The 15,071-nt window shown below is 39.9% G+C and overlaps 1 long non-coding RNA gene across 1 annotated transcript in view; it reads right to left on the bottom strand.

The window, feature by feature from the left end:
- Nucleotides 1–15,071, bottom strand: part of LOC141258133 (uncharacterized) — an 85,813-nt gene that overhangs the window by 20,158 nt on the left and 50,584 nt on the right. Inside the window, exons 3-6 of the long non-coding RNA XR_012318207.1 lie at nt 10,220–10,339; nt 5,843–5,895; nt 2,506–2,594; nt 1,923–2,420 (exon numbers count right to left, since the gene is read on the bottom strand). This is a non-coding gene — a long non-coding RNA (uncharacterized lncRNA). The remainder of the gene's footprint in view (nt 1–1,922; nt 2,421–2,505; nt 2,595–5,842; nt 5,896–10,219; nt 10,340–15,071) is intronic.

The raw sequence follows: 15,071 nt of genomic DNA, 5'->3' as shown, positions 1-15,071 counted from the left end.
ACTACAAGCAAAATTATCAAATGTCATCTCCGCGACCATGGACTCTTCCTGCTAGGAGAGACTGTAACATCCAAGGGCACATTGTATGTGCACAAAGGTTTATATAATGTTTGTATGGCAATTCATTAGTCTGATTAACTACCACGTTGATTATTTCATGTGGATATATATATAATATATAATACAATATATATATATATACACACATATATATATAAACAAAAGTAACCTTATTACATTTTTATAACTAATAGTAAAGACCAAATGCAATAATGTCATCAACCACTAACTCTTTTTCTTCTTTCCCCTTTTCTCTCCTCTGTGTCCCTCTTTCTTTCCCTCGATCTCTCTCCTTTTGTATATTTTTTTTATCTTTTGCTCAGACTCGTTCTTTCTTTTCTCTTTCACTAAGAGTATCTCTTTCTCTATATATTGCGATCTACCTCTCTAGTAGGAAGCAAACAGGAGAGCATAGGGAGGTGCTTACAGCACTGAGGAGAAGTAGGGTGCCTCTGGGAAATTTAGTCTTACCAGATAAGAATAGGACCGCCCATTCAACTCTGAGAAGCTGAATGCAAAGAGGGGCAGGAGGAAATGAGGAAATGCACATAAATACAAGCAAGAAACTTCATGTAGGACTTGTACTGTATATTATCAATAGTCTGTTCTCTCAAGTTACTGTATATATATTGTGTTTTTCATGGTCTCAGTAGTAGTCTTGACAGTCTATCAATCAATGTGGTTGTACAGGGATACTGTAGTGAAGTTGAAGATCTCATTGTTTTATACATCTATGGTAAAGGAGATGAAGATGATGAAGGTCCTGTTTTGAAAGATCAACAATCTGTTGATCTGGTGATGTCTACTTCATATACCATTAGGCTATGTGCGCACGATGCAGAAATGCTCCGGAAGTTTTCCTGAGCGTTTCTGCATCTCCCTGGCAGAAAAAAACGCATGCGGATTGTACATGCGGATTGTACAAGCGTTTTTCCTGCCAGGGACATGCGGATGTGAAGCGTTCTTCACTTGCATTTCCGCATGCGGGTTATCAAGCGTTTTCCAAGCGATTTTAGCATCACTTGGAAAGTGCTTGACAACTCGGTCACACTATATAAAGCCATGCAACCCGTATGGATTTATATAGTGTGACCCGAGATAATGTCAAAAAATAAAAAATAAACCTATGCTTACCTTCCGATGGCCCCCGCAGTCTTCCTGTGCTCCTGTGCTGGCTGCCGGCAGATCGCGGTGCGCTGTACTGAAGGACCTGCCGTCACATGACTGTGACGTCACATCAGGTCCTTCAGTCCTGCGCGATCTATCGGCAAGCACAGGGAAGAAATCCGGGGGCCATCGGAAGGTGAATATAATCTTTATTTTTTATTTTATTCTTTTTTTTACAGTTTTTAATGGTACCTGGGTCCGGAGGAGAGTCTCCTGTCCTCCACACCCGGGTACCATCCGCACATTAGAACACGCCAATTATGCAAGTACAGATGCAGTCTTGCGGAATAGGCGCATTCTAATGCAAGTCAATGGCGGCGAAAACGCAGCACTTCCGCAAAATAATTGGTAGTGCTGCGTTTTTTTCCGCAATGATAATCCGCAGTGGAAATTTCCGCAGCATGTGCACATGCGGATTATCATTGGGGAACATGGCAGGCCTTCTACCCTGCATTTTTTAAGCATTTCTGCAGCGTTTTTGCCACTGCGGAAACGCTTAAAAAACGCATCGTGGGCACACAGCCTTAGTATATATATTGGTTAGAGATATGGGGCGCAATGCAAAACTTGTTATTCATTTCTTTGACTTGTATATTTTGAAGGCAGAATCAGAACTATATGTTCAAAAAGCTACAATTTCCTGCAAATAATTGTGTTATTTTTTTCATAAAAAATTTAAAACCAAAAATGCTAACCTTGCAGTAATAGGAGGCCACAATGATGACAACAATCTTCAACAGAACCCATTCATGTGTAAAAGTTGACGCAAACACAGGTCACCAGTCAACAAATCCTAGAAAAAAAAGAGAAAAAAGCAACCGACGCAGCATAGAGAAAAGACATGCTGTGTGATTAAGCCAATCAATTGTCTAGTATTTTAATTGTTTGACCCCGACAGGTAATCATTTTAAGAAAGGCACACATAAGTGGCTCATAAATATGTAATCAGAATATAAGAATATATTAATGTTCAAATTAGTTAAACTATTTCCGTAAATTTAGGAATTTCAATTTGTGTACGTAATGATAATATGTGAATAATTCACACATTGTACTTGACAAATTACACTGTATTCAAAAGTAAGAACACTGACCTTATAAAAACGTTCATTTCCTATTGTAGTCATTATGTACATACATGGTAACTTGAAGGATGAGGGTGGACCGGCTTCACAATAGCGATCACTGGGGAACTAATCAAACCATAATTGCAGTGTATGATTTTCATAACTTTAATAAAATATATAGACAGGTTTAAATGTAGAGTATGCCACTTACCTCTCTAAGTGCCTACTAGAAAGGAATGGTTGATATCCTTTTCCTCCTACCTGACCTTGTGGATGCAACCAATGCTATACATTTTGATGCTAAGATACATAAAACAATACACAATAAATACACAATAAATTATTTTAGTCTTTCAGGGCACATTGCCCAACAACATGAATAACAACCATTATGGCCCTAATTTTTCAAAGCGATTACACCAGAATTTTCGAGAAAATTGCTTTGATAAATCACAATACAGAGTTGCACAAAAATGTTATGAATTTTGGCATTTTCAAGACAGTTTTACTAGCTCTGCCAAAATGGGCAGAGCTGGAGTGAGACTGGGCAGAACAAGGGTGTGATACCACAGGTTGTCTAATTCATGATGAACTGTGGTGTATCTTATGCCTCAAACCTTACTCTTGTCCATGTGAAGAGTAGGATTTGTAGCTAAGCGAATGGGAGAGCACACCACTTTTCAGACATGCTTGATTCATTAAGAAACGTGCCTCTTAATGAATCGGGGGGCCTCTGAATCCACCCACCCTCCACCCCACCTGCATGAAAATGCCAGTCTTGATAAATCAGGGCCCAAAAAAAAAATTATGAATAATATCACTTTTTTGTTTTCTACTACTGGGATACAAAAGATGAATTTTGCTTGAAATATTTTTTCTTTTATCCATGATTCACAATAAATAATTATATCATGGTACCGTGTTCGCCAGAAAAATCGATGTAAATACATTTATGCCCAAAAAAGACAAACATATTTTAAAAGTAATACCTTGATTGGTTAACCAGAAAAGTTATATTTGCAAGTTTTCAGCGCACAAAGGCTCCTTCATCAGATATCATTTGTAAACTTGTACACGCCTAGAATATTGTTGTCATTTTTGGGCATATAAGTATTTACATCCTTTTCTCCATGAAAGCAAAATCTGTTATTCTCTTTTCAAACCTTAGCTTGAGTACAAAAACAGACAAAGTTATTGTTTTTGCATGCTTTTCATCCATTTCTTCCAAGTGTCTAGTTGAAACAGAGTTGGTCTTATACAGTATGATATTGTGTGCAATGGATCTTGTTGGTGCCACCCATTTTGTACAGTCCTACAGTATACATAAAACTACACTGTATAATGTAAATATAATCCAATATGGTAAGCAAAAAAATTACACTTCCTACATACCAAATCTATTGCTGAACACTAGTGCCATCAAACTAAATTGTGCATGTAATTGGAATTGCAACACCAAGAAGAAAAAATAGTGAAATTGTGGAAATCACAGAATCGATAAACATGTTAATGATATGCAAATGCTGAAAAAATGGAAACAAAATTTTCGAAACATCTTGATTTAGTCAGTATCAAGTATGAGCTCCACATGCAGAAATATATTAACTTTCATGCCTTGGCTGCTATCAGTGAGGTTGTTAATAGTTGTCTAGGGAATGTTCTATCATGCTGAATACACTTGGCCATGCAAATAATTAAGATCCATTTCTGGCAGCTCCCTTTGTAAATGCCGACCAATGATGTCTCAGATGTGCTTGATGGGAGACAAGTCCATGGTGTGCTGTTTGCACATCGAAATACAGCTTCTCGGACACCTTAGAGAAATGGCCATACCACTGATTCCATGATTAAATCAATGATGCTGAGTTGATAGTGTACCTAGAATGAAGGCTTAAAGAGTTCTGTTACCCTACATTATGTCACTCTACACCATGATCCTGGGAGTAGGACTAGTGTGACATTCCCATGAGAAGGCCTCTTCATGACAATATTCACATGGTCTACTAAGCTTAAGGCCCCACTATCAGTATTTGGTCAGTATTCGGTCAGTATTTTTTCTCAGGAGCGGGAGCCAAAACCAGGAGTGGGTGATAAATGCTGAATTCAGTTGTTTCTATTATACCTTTTCTCTGATTGTTCCTCACCTGGTTTTGGCTCCCACTCGTGAGAAAAAATACTGATCAAATATTGACCAAATACTGATAGTGGGGCCATGGCATAAGGCGTCCAACAGTGTCTACACAAATTATCAGAAGGCATTTGCACGATATTGAGCTACAAGCTTGATATCCAGCTACAGGTGTTCCATTGATCTCACGTCACGGTTATCAAAGGCTATCATGGAGAATAGTGAGATTACAATGGAGGCAACATCTTCTTCACTTCTTTGAATGAGCCCCACTTTTGTCTTGGACACAATGATAGCCGGAGTTTGATCTGGAAACCATGTGGGCAATGCCATGAAGAGGTCTTCATGAAGAAACATGAAACTGTCTTCAGAGACATTTTTCAACTTGACAATACAAAGCTCCATGTGTTTATGCTTTTGTGAGCAGCCTGCAAGCCTTAATCGTGCTACCATGGCCTGCAGCATCTACGGACTTGTCTCCCATTAAGCACATCTGGGACGTAATTTTTTTGGCAATCGCAAAGCGAGCTGCCAGCATTGGATCTTCACTATTTTCATACCCAATTGCATTCATTGTGGCAGAAAATTCCTCAAACAACCATTAGTAACCTCACGGTAAGTGTGTATACATCAACACATGGTGCTCATCCTCGATACTGAATAAATTGAGATGTTTTGAAAATTGTATTTAATATAACATATATATATATATATATATTGTATTTTAAACAATAAAAATAATAAGCTCGCCACTATAGATAAGGTGACATCACTGGCGCACATAATAAAGTGTGCCAAGTGCAAATTAGGTTGCTTACAGAGGTTGCTTACAGATAATTGATGTCACACATATATTTAGAAGAGATGTAATTGATAAAATAGATCACATATCCATGACACCTAGAAGCTCTGGAATGCTGCCAACCCACTATGATCATTTTGGCAAACAACTTTGACTGCTTTTTTTCCCAATAAAATCAGTAGGATGTAAAGTAAAAAATGGAAGTCCAATGTTCTCTAGAGCAACAAATCTTTTTTGCCGTCAGTCTCTACTATTTAGCCACACCTTTCAGTAAAAGGGTATTTTGTAAAATTATTTTCTAAACCATTTAACCACTGAAAAAACGCATTGTTATCCATTGTGATGAGATTTAAAAATGTCTGTCATTGTCAAAAAGTATTGTATGAGTGCATTTATCTATATCAGTAAGATTTTTATATATAAGGAATATATTGCTCAGTTTCTCCTATACTGTTAACATTTCCTATTTCCACATCATGCTACATTGCATTTTCTTTAATATGGAATTTACTAATTCCGTGCAACTTTTATCCCGTAATATTGCTGAAGGGTGTTGAAACTAGGAATAAATTTAAATTTTAAACAAATTCAGCAATAATAAATCTTTTTTTTTTTTACCAGATTGCTTGAGGCATTTCCACCTTTTATTATCTTCATTTTAATGTTCATTTCTGTTAAAGAGAGAGAACTGAATAGATTAGTTGGAATACATTAAATTTATGCTAACAGAGATAAAAAAAAAAAAAAATGTCTTAGTAGCTCGATATTTGTAATATAGGCAGCATTGTACTGATTATACAAGATAAACAAGCATGCAGTGATTTATCCCTTGAAAAGATGGTACCATTTTATAATACAGTGTTGTTCTCAACTGTGTGGTATCAGCAGATTTCCCGTCAGAAGATAATTAGCAAGTGATAGCAATGAGCCTTCAATGTGACAGAGCAGACCTAATTTCAATATGTTTCAGGCTAAGCAGAATATTTATATATGAATATGCACTGTCATTTACAATAATATGCATATATTACAGGTATATTACTAACTGTAATATTTTATCCAGCACAAACCTCTTACATTTTACATAAAATAATAAAAAAATGTTGACTTGAATCCTTTGTGACATGAATGTAAAAAAAAAAAAGCTCCGGCCTTATCAAATGAAAATGTATATGCAGCAGGTGAAATAAATATTGAACACGCCACCAATATTTTAAGTAAATATATTTCTAAAGGTGTCATTTCTCATTATTACACATAACTTAATTTATGGACATCTATGGTTTGATTTCTTTGCCTATGTGGATTGGATGTTACCGACATCTGGTGAGAATTTCATGTCAATAGCACCTTTATAAATATACTTGGTGATGTGTTCAATACTTATTTCACTGTATATGGTATGATACAGAATGATAAAATGGGAAGGTACCTTTTCTTTTTTTATTAGACATAATTTACATTTACTTTCATGGAAACCTCCAGTTTGGGAGCAAAATTAAATTATCGTCTTGACTTTGCAATGTAATCACTTCTGATTTATTTTATTAAGGAATTTTGCTGCTATATACTTGCCGAAGTCTTCAATGTTGGATCCACTAACAGCATCCTACGCTGTTAATTAAAGGCAATCGGTCAATTGGCTTTCACCCCAATGTAATTATATGTGTATATAGCACCTTCAAAGACAAGCCCAACAATACCTTCACATGTTCAGCCTGTTCTTCCATTTCTGAGAAATCATCGTTTGAATTGATATGCAAATTAGGCTGAATAACTATTTGTAGACCTGAAACCTTTGTCACTCCAGCTCTATTCCTCTCCCAATGCTGTTTCTGCTGGCTTGATTGACAGCGCCTTTGCCTGAAGTCATACAGATTGGCAGTTGTCAGTCAAGCAAGAGCAGGTTCAGCTAGGCAGGGAATACAGCTGGAGTGGCAGAGGCTGCAGATCTACAAATAGCCTTTCAGTCTCATTTGCATATAAATTCAAATGCTGATTTCTCAGTAATGGAGAAATGGACTGGCTATATTAAGGTATTGCTGGACTTGTCTTTGAAAGAGCTACATTCAGATATACATTTTTTAAGGTGAAATCCTGATGGCAGATTCCCTTTAAAGGGGTTGTCCGGTCCAATTTGATAAGTTTGCAGTCACTCTGTGTGACTATAGACTTATTAATCCCCCCAGTGCACGCACTGTGACCTGTGAGGATTTGACTGTTTCTGAGCTAGGACCGGAGGGTATATATGAGATATACATACTCCAGGCCAGAGCCCATCCAGAGGTCGTGGCCATGCGCCATACATTTGTATAGAGCAAGGCTGCGCCCTCTAGTTGACCATGCCCATTAGATGGCTGCATCACTAGGTGGGGCGTGGCCTCGCTCCCTACAAGTGTACGGAGCGAGGCCGCTCCCACTGGGCGAGCTCTGGCCCGGAGTATGTATAACTCTTACATACCTTCCCGGTTCAGAAATCAGCGAATCATCGCAGCGCACTGTGCCTGCACTGGGGGGATTAATAAATCAAAGAGGGAATGCAGACTTATTGATTTGGACCAGACAACCACTTTAAGCTACTGACTTCAGAGTACTGATCTGTTCAGCGTCAAACATAACAACTAAGGTAGCTGATTACAGCATTTTCTAGTTAAAGGAAACCTGCCAGCATTTTTTTAAAATATGGAAATAATGGTATAAATGTGTAGGCACTTGTCACACAATAAAAAGTAAACATTTTTGTAAAGATCTGATGTAATAGTCATGAGAAAACTAGTGTAGAAGCCATATGAAGCCATATGGAAAATGGGTTTGCGGTGCATTTGCAGCCTTTCATTGCACTTGGGATGCTTCTCTTAGATGCACTGAGATGTACTTCAAGCCTGATTTTCGTTAGATTTCTCATGACTGGTACATTGCATATCTGGAAAAATAGTATTATTTTTATTGGGGGATAAGCGTCTACACAATCATACCATTACTTCCATATATAAAACATACTGGTGTTTCACTATAAGAAAGAAGAAAGAAAATAAATCAAGTCATAAATAGCTTGTTTCCTAGACCAACTGTTACGCAAGGTGTGGGAAAGACTAAGTGCAACACGAAGGGAAGAGGGGGAGGAAACCCAAACACTAGGGAAAGAGGGAGTGGAGACCCCTAAGCAGATCTAATAACACCCTGCCTACCCTACCGTCCATATATAGGGTCTACACCTATCGATGAGCAGGACCCTAAACCCTGTATGTCCCTAGAGCTTGGCCATAGATAGGCAAAGGACAGTGTGAGCACTGGTCAGTCCCCACTACAAACTAAAAACAACAAGGTAGACAAACAAAAGGGATTAACTTAGCTTGAGCAGACAGCAGAGGAGTAATGCCAACTGTCCTCCAAGGGCATCAGAGAAGAAGCCAGCCAACAGCTAGTGCTCCAAGCATGCACAATGGTAAATAGAAGTATCACCGGCAATTGCCTGGAGCAAACTGAGGGTTTTTAACTCCCATGCAAGTGTGTGTCAATTGGCAGCAGGAGAGAGGTTGCTGCTGGGTCTTAAAGGAATAAGGATTAAGAAGGTGTCTGCAATGCCAAGCACAGTGATCTTCTACAGCCATATCCAGAGCGACTGTCTATTACACCTGACACACCCGTGACAGTACCCCCACTTCTACGAAAAGCCTCCGGACACTCAGAACCAGGTTTCTCAGGATAAGAGGTGTGGAATGCATGAACCTGGGGGCATTCACCTCTGATGCTGATACCCACATCCTTTCCTCTGGACCATAACCCCTCCAGTGCACCAAGTACTGTAGGGAACGACTCTAGAGATGAGAATCTACAATCCTCAAAATCTTAAACCCCAAATTATCATTAACCATGATTGGGGGCAGAGGTAGGGGAGAGGACTCAAGAGGTTTTACATATTTCTTGAGTAGAGACCAATGAAAGACATTGAGGATCTTAAGGGCCCCTCGAGTCAGTTTTAAAGGTGGGCTGTAGGCACCCCAGTCTGACACTGACTTGGCGTATTATTATTTTACAATGGGGCACTCAGAGAATAACTACATTATAAGGAGAGTTGGGCTATTATTATTTTATATGGGGGCACTTGGGAAATTATTAATTCATAAGGGATATTTGCATCATTATTATTTTATAAGGGGATATTTGGGGAGATATAACCTTCAAAGAGACTCACAAGGATCTATGATTTCTTCACAAAGAATGTGGCTATCAAAGCAGAATGTGTCTCTCAAGGTAAGAAAGGTTGAGCTGCACTCAAGAATTCTTGCTCAGGGGCCATATTTTTCAATGTATTTGTGTCTGAAAACATGCATAAATATATTGCATAAATCTTTTCCAGTATATCTAGGGCTTCCTCCATATGAACATGGACATAAAATCAAACTCAAATTGTCCATAAAGCAGCAGTTCTCAGCCTGGGGCCAACTGTTAACAGCACTGCTGTATATCAATATAGCAATTTGGATGCCTAGTTAACTAAACCCTACATGCTAAAACTTTAGTCCGACACCTCTGATCTCTCATTTAAAACCAATTTGTTTAGTAGCTATAAATGGCATCAGAACGGTAATTGGATGTGTGGCTTTTCCTAATTGAAATGTATGGTATATCAATAAATACCTTTAATCATTTCATCTCATAAAATATGTCATTTGGAGTCAATTGACTTCAAGATGATGAGTTTTAAAATTGTGCCAGCAGCTTATAAAAAATGTCTACATTATCTTTTCCCATTTTGTCCTTGGTGGTGACCTGGTTACAGTGTTACAAGTATGTTTAAGAGATCAGCAGTAGCCTCATATAAAATGCATTGGACATTTGACACTAGTGCAAACTGACAAGGGGAAATGCACGTGTCACACTTTAAAAGGTCATAGTGAAACCTTTACTTTGTTCTACATCAGGATTATAATGGGCTTTCATGAACCTGTTACTTGTGACATACTTTTTATCACAGCTATTTCTATGACTCACCTTCTTGTTATCCTTTAGAAATTTTCAGAACCCTGAATATTAACAAGTAGAATTCTTCATGGTGACAGGAAGAGCAGTAGAGCTTAAGAAAATGGGACTTCATTATTTCTCGCTTAACATCTAAGAAAGATCAAAGAACAGAAAAAACGTGTTTGTTAAAAAAAAAATGAGTATTATACATGTCCACTTTTATATAGCCTCCAGTAAAAGATGAACATTGAATGTTTAGTTGGGTTAGTATGGCTGTGTGCCCACGATGCATTTTTCAAGCGTTTACGCTGCGGAATTTCCTCAGCGTAAACGCTTGGGAAACGCTTGGTAAACCTTCCCCCATGGTCTCCAATGTAATTCCGCACTGTCAATGCCCATGCTGCGTATTTTTCCACAGCGTTTATGCTGCGCTCAAAAATCCACAGCATGTCCATTAATTTTGCGGACACACAGCGTAATCGCCGCCATTGACTTGCATTAGAACGCGCCAATTCCGCAAAACTGCATCTGCATCTGCATCTGGATGTTACCCAAGTCTGGAGGAGAGGAGACTCTCATCCAGACCTGGGTACTATAGAAACTGTAAAAAAAAAGAATTTAAAATAAAAAATAAAGTTTATACTTACCTTTCGATGTTTTGTCCACGCCGTCCAGTCTCTTGCAATGCTCGCGCTGTTGTGAAGGACCTGCCATGATGTCACTGAGTCATGTGACCCATCACATGGCTCAATGACATCAACGCAGGTCCTTCACACCACCGCGATCATTGCAAGACACCGGACGCAGCAGAGATAACACCGGGAAGACACCGGAAGGTAAGTATAATCTTTTTCTTTTATTTTTTACCATTCTTATTCTTCTTTTTAACTATTACTTGGTCACACTATATAAATCAATGCCGGTTGCATGGATTTATATAGTGTGAACAAGTTGTCAAGGACTTTTCCAAGTGATGCTAAAATCGCTTGGAAAAGCGCTTGATAACCCACATGCAGAAATGCATGCAAAAACGCTTGACAAACGCTTCTACCTGGCGGGAAAAACGCATTTAAAAACCGCATGCGTTTTTCCTGCCAGGGAGAAGCGGAAAAAATATGCAGCATTTCCGCATCATGGGCACATAGCCTATCTGTACCCAAACCAACAAGGTCAGGGTCCTAACAGACTGAAGACCTGAGAATGTTAACCTCCTTTATCTTCGGTTTTATAGCACATTGACTAAATGAATAAAACACAAAATGGATAAATAAATATTTACTCTAGTAGATATTACAAGCTCCAGCCAAAAGTCAATATATTTTTACATTGTGGATAATGACATCATTTATTTTCTAGGAAGTGGTGACGATTTCCTGATCTCGAAAAAAAAGAACAAACACCCTGAAAGACCTGATCATTGTTGGGCTTTGGTAGGAATGGTCATTCCTAATAACAGGCTAGGGTAAACTTTGTTGCGGTCAGTCAAGAAATGCCCCCGTCCATCAGTGTATTATATATTTTACTCAGCTTAAAAAATAATTGTTAGCAGCATATCTTCCTAAGTAAGCAGGGAATGTGTTGCCAACAATATATAAACTGTATGGGAACTAAATTATTGTATTAAAGGGAATCAGTCAGCAGGTTTCACTATGTAATCTGAAGGTAGCATTATGTAGGGGTTGAGATCCTAATTTCAGCAATGTGTTACTTATCGGGCTGTGTGTTGCTGTTTGAAAAAAATCAGTGCTTTATCAGCAGGAGATTATTGTGGCACCCCAGGGGTCTGGTTTCCACAGTAACGGCAATGTTATGTCTGAGAGCAGGTGGGAGGTCTCTTGGTCAGGAATCCTATGCATGCCACACCTCCTGCCCAGTCCTGGGAGGGGAAGGACTTCCCCTATATAAACCTGGGGCTGAGGCAGGGTTAGAGAGTTCAGAGGGAGAGTTCAGCCAGGAGGGCTGACAGGGAGCTGTGGCTCCGGCTGGGCCCAGCTCCTGGGCCATGCCAGAAGTAGAGACAGAGAAGAGAAGCAGCTATGGGAAGAAACAACAGGAGCTCTGTGGGAGCAGTGTTACAAGGAGTCAGGGGCTGGCAGCTGCAGAGCTCGCCCTGACTGATAAGATTTCTTACCGGACCCGGAGTCCGAGGCTGTGGGGACTAACTCCTACCCAGCAGCAGAATCCGTCAGGCAGGGGATTTCAGGTCCTCTGGCCAAGAAACCCGAAGGCACGGTCACACGCATGGGACCAGCACCGCCGTCGTGGAGCGGAAGCTACTAGAAGGCCCCGAGTCACCGGCCATACGGGTGAGCACCACACGGTACACTCAGGGACGTGGGCTACTTATACCCGCCTCTAGCAAGGTAGCCAGAAGAGTACAGTTAGTTTGGGAGGCCTACAACTCCGCCTGGCCAGGGGAGATCCCATCTGCTCAAGGGCTGACCAGGCCCCAATCGCTAGCCAGTACTCCGGGAGGGTCTATCGTTGTCACCAGTAAAGACCCTGAACTACACCGTACCGTCTCTGAGTGGTTCCTGCTACCCCCATCATCCACGTCGGCTGCCCTGAGGCCATACCCCTCCCGTTGGGGGTTATACTATCACGCTGCACAATCCTACCACCGGCCTCAGCGGTCTGCCCTGCAGCAGCAGCTCCTTAGCTGTACTCAACGGGTGGCGTAGTCGTCCAACATCTACCGCTAATACAGCGCCACTTAGTCTGACTCCCTGGGCACGGACCGGGTCACCGCCAGGAGACTACAACCCTCAACAGATCCGGCTCCGGGTAAGCTCCCGCGTGCGCAACGCTGCGCGACACAGGCCCAGGGGTGCGTCATTATTACTACTGGACTTGCTGCATTGTGCTTCTCAGTCAACTGCTTTGTGTAACTCCACCCCCACCACTGATTAGCTGGTTTCTGTTAATCTACCAATCAGAGGTGTGGGCGGAGTCATACCAATCTCACTTCTAGATCTGCAGCAAAGAAAACAGTGATTGTAGCAAAATGACAGCATGCAGACCAGCAAATTGCACATCACTGGAATCAAGGTCTCAGACCCTAAATCATGCTGCTCTCAGATGATATAGCAAAAACCTGGTGACAGACTCCCTTTAAGAATTTCCAACCTCATATGCTTTGCATTGACTTGTAATGACACATACTGTAGTTTGTATGCCTGACAACTGAACATCCACCCAGTTCAGGCTTTTCTCCTAAAAAGTAAAAAATCAGGTAATAAATAGTAAGCTAAAAAAGTAAACAATAGTTTGTTGACCTCGGCAATCAAATTTATATCTGATTAATACAATATACAACTCTCTAGGCTTTCAGATTTCACATGGGTTAAATTAATACTAGATTCCACAAATACATGTAGAGAACCTGGCCCTAGATTTTATAGAACACATATGTTAGGACTCTGCAAGAGCTAAAGCGGCATTCTCATCTCCAAGATCCTATCCCAATATGTTGTATGTGTAATAATAATGACAATATTAGCAAATACCTCCAATTAAAAATATAGAAAACACTTCGGCCCACATAATGAAATTCACGGGTAGGTAGTGTGAAAGAAATACAACTCACACCCCATGACCATGTAATATTGCCTACTCGAGGCAATACTTCTCTGTATTATCTTATTATTTCTTTTGCATTATCTCTTTTCCACCTTTTTTGGGCCTAAGGATATGGTGGGGTTCCTTGTTCCGCATATTTGCACATTTTGTAATGACTTTTGATATTGTGTATTGAAATTTTAATTAATAAAGCCTTTATATGCCACTATACTCGCTTCTTTCTGTGTTTATACTCCAATTAAAAATGTAGTATAGTTTTTCTGATTCACTGTGTCTTTCCTCATGAGCAGGCATTGCAGGACCTTAGGTATCCATGGTTACGACCACTGATATAATGATAGTTAGTTAGCTAGATGCTAGGGGTCATAACCATGGATACCTAAGATCCTACAATGCCTCCACATGAGGGAAGAGACATAATGAATCAGAAAAACTATGCTACATTTCTAATTGGAGGTATTTGCTAATATCATTATTATTACACCTACTACACATACTACATATTGGGATAGGAGCTTGCAGATGGGAATACCCCTTTAAATTGTAACTACACTTTTAAACCTCCACCCAGACCTGAGCATCTGGCATGGTGAGACTCTCCTGCATGCTGGTCAGTACAGTTGCTATGAAAACAATACCGTGTCCTGAGAGTATTATGCATGGGTCCAATTGTAATGAATTCTATCTGAGCACTATACTCTTCAGGCGTGGTATGGTTCATGCACAGAACCACAGAGAACATGATACCAATACATGGTTCAATAGCACTGCACAGAATCACAAAATTCATAAATAGACATCTGGTCTTAGTGGTTTATGTATATCGTGTGTGATGTGCGTGCGTTTGTGTGTGTGATGTGTGTGTGTGATGTGCATGTGTGATGTGCGTGTGTGATGTGTGTGTGTGATATGTGAGAATGTGTGTGTGATTTGTGAGTGTGTGCGATGTATGTGTGTATGTGTGTGTGATCAGTAAGTATGTGCGTGATATGCGTGTGTGTGTCTGCGTGTGCGTGTATTGAATTTTACTCTGATTTCTATATGTATTTTACATAACGTCTGTATAGGTTATGTGTGTTTTGATACAAAAATAAAGTTTGTAAGCATATTAGAGTACAGTCCCTTTAAATAAAAAATAGCCATTGCAGATATTGCCTACTTATTCGTACATAAGGATCCGTTTGGGTTTTCTATCCTTTAATGACTACAATAGGGAAACATGGGCTAAATATTTAGCATGCTTTGCTTATATGGACTGTGCATGTGTGACGCCCAGCTGCGCTTGGTATCACAGATCCTGGAA

Source organism: Phyllobates terribilis, unplaced genomic scaffold (genome assembly GCF_046119375.1).
Source record: "Phyllobates terribilis strain yellow unplaced genomic scaffold, ASM4611937v1 Scaffold_1__5_contigs__length_1240528914, whole genome shotgun sequence".
NCBI classification, from domain to species: domain Eukaryota; kingdom Metazoa; phylum Chordata; class Amphibia; order Anura; family Dendrobatidae; genus Phyllobates; species Phyllobates terribilis.
Note: the sequence above shows the minus strand (reverse complement) of the source record. Positions and strands in the feature narration are given on the sequence as shown.